Here is a 6,509-nt window from a genome sequence, read left to right as displayed (position 1 = left end):
GCGTCATATGACATCCGCGGCGAGGTCACCAGCTGGGATATCGAGCCCCGGGAAATGCAGCTATTGATCCGCGTCCTGCAGGTTATGACGCAGCCCTAAGAAACGGACCATGACGACTCAAGAAACCGTGCAGGACACTGAGCGGAAATCTCAAGAGCTTCGGTCTCTCCCTCTACGTATATAGCGCAGGTACGGTGGAGAATATACCTTTTATTCTTCATGGCGACCGCCCTTTGCCGCCAGGTGAGAAGAAGGGGCTGTGGTCAGAAAAGCTGTAACCTTGTCACGTGATGGCGAGGATTTTGGCGATCAAAAACGACTGGAAAAATCTGCATGTTTAAAGATGCAATGGCGGCCATGAGCTTGCCGTCCGTACACGTTTAACTCTTCGCCGTGATCTCGGCTCAGGTATACAGCAGGTGGCTGGCACCGATCTGCTTGTTACTATGGAAACCTGCTGGGATTATTCGACTGGCATGGTGGATGTAATCTGACGCTGGAAATACCTGTGCGCCTCCCGGCCTCCGAAAGACGCTACAGTCAGTATCAGGCCGCGCGCGTAGTGAATCTGAATCTGGCATCTGCAGATCTCCTCTTACCCTCCATTGCTTTCTGTCTGGAGACAGTTAACTCGTTCATTGCCGGGTATCCGGACTCAAGTGCAGTCCTACCCTGTTGCTCTTCTCAGCCCAGAATATTGCAGAACCTCACCGTGACAGAGGGCGTCCCCTTTCTGCATCCTATTTAGCGGCCTCCTAGTTAAATCTGGAGGACAACCAATACGCCTGCTTTCCTAGAATGGGAAATCCTCTTAGATATGTTCCCTGCCTGGTAGCGTTGCGTCACTAGGCCGTTCAGGAGGCTGAAATCAAGGTGGGTCCCCTCCAGCACGGCTGTTTTACAGGACTGCGGATAGGTCATTATTATCAGATTGGTAGGGGAATTGCCGCCGGCACCCCACCGACCAAGTGTTTCGGGTAGCTGCCAGCACCGAAACGATGCCTTCTGCTTCCGGCTGCATACACTGCGAAGTGGCCCTGCTTTGTACTGCAGCGCTTCTCCCATTCCAGTGAACGGGAGCTCAGCGGCACACAGAGGGTGGAGCCTTTTATATAATTTCCGGTTCAGTGAGGATACTGGGTGTCGGACCCCAATCAATCTGATACCGATGACCTATCTTGAGGAAAGCACCATCAAGGGCTCATGCAAACGACCATATGTATTTTGTGGTCCACAAAACACGGATCCGCCCCAAAAAACGGAAGACAATGTGACGTCCGTGATACATCCGTTTTTTTTTTGCGGATTCATTGTAACAATGCCTGTCCTTGTCCGCAAAGCAGACAAGAAGAGGACATGTTCTATTTTTTTCACGGAATGGATTTGCGGACATGCACACGGAGTCATGAATGGTTCCGCATACAGGCCGCAAAAAAACAGTACAAACACGGACAAAAAATAAATTTGCGTGCATGAGCCCTAAAGGGCATCTGTCAGCAGTTTTGTACCTATGACAGTGGCTGACCTGTTACATGGGCGCTTGGCAGCTGAAGGCATCTGTGTTGGTCCCATGTTCATATCCCGCATGGCTGAGAAAAAATCATGGTTTTAATATATGCAAATGAGCCTCTAGGAGCAACGGGGGCGTTGTCATTGCACCTAGAGGCTCTGCTCTCTCTGCAATTGCTGTGCCCTCTGCACTTTGATTGGCAGGTCTAGGTGCAGAGAGAGCAGAGCCTCTAGGTGTAATGACAACGCCCCCGTTGCTCCTAGAGGCTCATTTGCATTTATTAAAACATTTCTCTCAGCAATGCGGGCACATAGGAACATGGGACCAACACAGATGCCTTCAGCTGCCAAGTGCACATGTAAGAGGTCAGCCAGTGTCATAGGTACAAAACTGCTGACAGATGCCCTTTAACTGCACCCTTGCCAGTGGGGGCTGGAGAATAGCTTGCCACACATGCCCCTCCCCCTTTATGTCCTCTAAGGCGAGATCATGTCACATGACACTGTCCCGCAGCTTGGACAGGATGAACCGATGAACAGATCCCCCGACTGGCACTTTTGGGGTCGATTAAGTGAATGTGAGCTCAGCACCCGGTACGCACGGTCTAATGGGACGGATCTTCCCCGCTGCCAGGTTTTCTTTACAGTATTCTGATAATTTAGTTATTTGCAACTTTTTTTTTTCAGTTACTAAATAAAACCAAGATGAACATTTTGTACCGCGACGCCCCCTCGCCTGCTCGGTGAGTGACAGCTCCGGTGGTAGAGGGGGTCTGCCTCATGTCTGGTACCTGAGTGACTACATTAGAGCAGCTGATCTGAACCATCTTGTGTGTTTATAACAATAGTGTAGCGCGACGGCGGCAAAATCCCAACAGAAGGGATGAGTCAGGCCGACGTCTCGGAAAAGAGCGAGAGAATAAAAATAGTCGTCACACAGCGGCCGACGCTTTGATCAGCAGATAAGTGAGATCTGTTGAATTTGCAAATCTTCACATTCCAGCAGAGATGAGAAGAGGAGCGTCAGCGGGACAATATATTGTAAGCGCTAAATGAAGGAGCCCGTCTCGCCGACTCCTGAATGGACTGAACAGTATCCAAGTATTTGGAAGCGGACGCGCAGACCGAGGTAATGTTGCCTCTCTGTAGCGATAAATTTGCCAGGATTAAAAGAGCCACATGGACAACAAGGCCGTGTTACCCATGGCAACCAATCACAGCTCAGCTTTCATGGTTCCAGGGCAGTTTAGGAGATGGAAGCCGAGCTCTGATTGGTTGCTAGGGGCCACAAGCTTGGGTCTTGACAATAAGGAGTGATCCCATAATAACAACACAGAGAGCTCAGCTCCTCCTGCTACAGGAGAAATTTACTGCAGGTCGGCCTCAGAAGACTTTCTTAGCAGGGGTGGACTGGCCATAGACTCTACAGGGAAATTTCCTGGTGGGCCGATTCCCAGGGGGCCAACCAAGCCCTCCTCATGGCCGCCAGCCAGGTAGTTGTCCCTGCCTACTTCTGTTGTCCTGCTTTCTGACAGTTTGGACCTACCTACAGCATGGGGCCACTTTTAGGTTTTTTTCCAGGACCACTTTAAGTTCCCAGTCCTGCCCTGCAGAAAGATCCCATGATCAGACTAGGACTGATTGTAGGGACCACAGACTGGAGACGTCCAGAGACCCCCACTCTGTCCTCGGATCTGGTGCCAAAAAATCTGATACAGGAAACCCCTCAAATCAGTATCCATCTATCTATTATCTATCTATCTATCTATCTATCTATCTATCTATTATCTATCTATTATCTATCTATCATCTATCTATCTCATTATCTATCTATCTATTATATATCTCATATCTATCTATCTATCTCTCATATCTATTATCTATCTATCTATCTATCTATCTATCTATCTATCTATCTATCTATCTATCTATCTAATATCTATTTATCTATTATCTATCTATCATCTATTATCTATCTTTCTATATCTCATATCTATCTATCTATCTATCTATCTCTCATATCTATTATCTATCTTTCTATATCTCATATCTATCTATCTAATATCTATCTCTCTCTCTCTCTCTCTCTCTCTCTCTCTCATATCTATTATCTATCTTTCTATATCTCATATCTATCAATCTCATATCTATCTATCTATCTCTCATATCTATCTATCTATCTATCTATCTATCTATCTATCTATCTATCTATCTATCTATCTATCTATCTATCTATCTATCTATCTATCTATCTATCTATCTATCTATCTATCTATCATATCTATCTATCTATCTATCTATCTATCTATCTATCTATCTATCTATCTATCTATCTATCTATCTATCTATCTATCTATCTATCATATCTATCTATCTATCTATCTATCTATCTATCTTTCTATATCTCATATCTATCAATCTCATATCTATCTATCTATCTATCTATCTATCTATCTATCTATCTATCTATTATCTATCTATCATATCAATCTCATATCTATCTATCTATCTATCTATCTATCTATCTATCTATCTATCATCTATCTATCTATCATCTATCTATCTATCTATCATCTATCTATCTATCTATCCAGTAAATCTTCTGTGGTGATAGGAATGAATTGATACGTCACGCAGTGTTTGTTCACAAAATATCACTTTACTGAACACAAATCTCATGATACAAGATCAATAATCTTATTTTGATGCAGACAAAAATATAATAGTTCCTGATGCCGAATCCTCTGACAGCCAAAGTAAGAACCAAGCTGAATGAACAGAAGGCACGAGGGTGCAGCCGGACGGCAGCGCAGCAGAAGATGTACCAAAGTATACAAGTCCTGGTAGACATCATGTACATGACAGGATCAGTCAACAGCACATACAGCGGATACACCTTAGTTTACATCCAGAGTATAGCAGCTCATACGAGCGGATGATGCACAGTCACTAGTGGAATTTCCAAAGGGTTTATATAAATAACGCTTAATCCTGGTATATAGACTGCATACAAGTGTAACAAAACCTCAGCTGTAAGAAGCATTAGGTCAAGGCAAGTGTTCAGCCTCAAGATGTAGTCAAGAAGGTTTTCATACACTGACCGAAAGCAGAGATTTTGAGAAAGTTTATTACAAAGTTGTGGAAGGTTTCATTAAGGATTCAACTCTATTTACATAAAAATAAGGTACCCCATATATGGTCTCACAAACCGCATCGGCTTCAATGGGAAATGATGAGAGTAGTAGTTCACAAATTGTAACCAACTGCATCTCACAGACAGCATGTCAGCAGGTAACTAATATAAATGTCTCCCGCCCAACAGATGATGCTAGGGACCCTCATTGGTAAGAACAAGAGGCGTGGCCAGTGTCACATGATCTCACTGACACATGGCAAATACAGAAAGTGGGATTCAAGCATGGGGGGATAAGAGAAAACTGAAAATGAGGTAAATCATAAATAAATAAAAAAAATCAATCGAAGAAGGAATGGGAGCTAGAGAAATTTATACAAATACAATGAAAAATCACTTATGGCACAAACCCTTTAAAGGGGTTGTCCAAGTTATATTTATTGATGACCTATCCTCAGGATAGATCCAAGGAAGATACAGGCGGCACTCCGCTGTCGGCGATGCGGTGCGCGTCTCCAGGGAAGGTCCGCAGATACTTGTATAGAAAGGAACGGCACTCGCTTTGGTTATAATTTTCAAGTGATTTTAATGGTCACATACATGTGGTAAGTGACGCGTTTCGGCTACTATGAGCCTTTGTCAAACATGTTTGACAAAGGCTCATAGTAGCCGAAACGCGTCACTTACCACATGTATGTGACCATTAAAATCACTTGAAAATTATAACCAAAGCGAGTGCCGGTCCTTTCTATACAACTATCCTCAGGATAGGTCATCAATATCAGTTCGGCGGGGGTCCGACACCCGGCACCCCTGCCGATCAGCTGTTTGAAGAGAAGGCGCGCGCCGTGCCAGCGCCGCCTCCTCTTCACTGTTTACCTTCTCGCTGTCGCCTCTGCAGCTGTGAGTAGGTGTGATTACACCCAAGCTGTCCCATTCATTTCTATAAGAAGGATCGCTCCCATACACTTGTATAAAAGCGATCCGTCCCAAAGAAATGAATGGGACAGCTTGGGTGTAATCACACCTACTCACAGCTGCAGAGGCGACAGCGAGAAGGTAAACAGTGAAGAGGAGGCGGCGCTGGCACGGCGCGCGCCTTCTCTTCAAACAGCTGATCGGCAGGGGTGCCGGGTGTCGGACCCCCGCCGAACTGATATTGATGACCTATCCTGAGTATAGGTCTTCAATAAATATAACTTGGACAACCCCTTTAAGTGATGCTGTCATATTTAAAAGGGCTAAACCAGTGCCCACTGGTCCACAGCACTCTCAGCCATTGACAGACTGGGATCTCCTCAATTGTGCTGTCCAATTGAGAAAGTGAAGTAGAGTACCCCTTAAATCTGATACGGGGGGTAGGGCTGCACCGTTCACACATTCAATTGGAACAGCTCATGGGTGGCCAGTGCTTCACAACTGGCGAAATGGTGGTGGATCTGTGAAGACCCTTTAAGATGTAAGATGGATCCTTGGATCTGAGACCTCGAAACCTTAGGATCAGGTAGAGAACTATAAACTAGTGAAACTCCTCCTTTAAAAGGAAACCCATCACCCCATGCCCAGATGCCCCAATAACACTGAATTAGAGGGTAAGATTACTTCCCATGAACTGTCTACCATAAGGGGGGCGACAAATATCTTAGGAAATAAGTGTCTGCACTGAGGGATCACATGACTCTTACTGCCCTGACTCAACAGGAAGTGTCCTCCTTCTGAGTCAAAGAGGAGGAGCTAACAGTTAATCTCAAGGTGGACAGGATGCTTCTCCGCCCTCCGGCGTGACACATATACACTCGTAAGTGAAGGCATGACAATCTATCTAGAAGACTGACCTACAGAATTGTGTACAGGAAGACAGCTGTGT

Source organism: Bufo bufo, chromosome 1 (genome assembly GCF_905171765.1).
Source record: "Bufo bufo chromosome 1, aBufBuf1.1, whole genome shotgun sequence".
NCBI lineage: Eukaryota > Metazoa > Chordata > Amphibia > Anura > Bufonidae > Bufo > Bufo bufo.
This window is presented reverse-complemented; position numbering follows the sequence as displayed.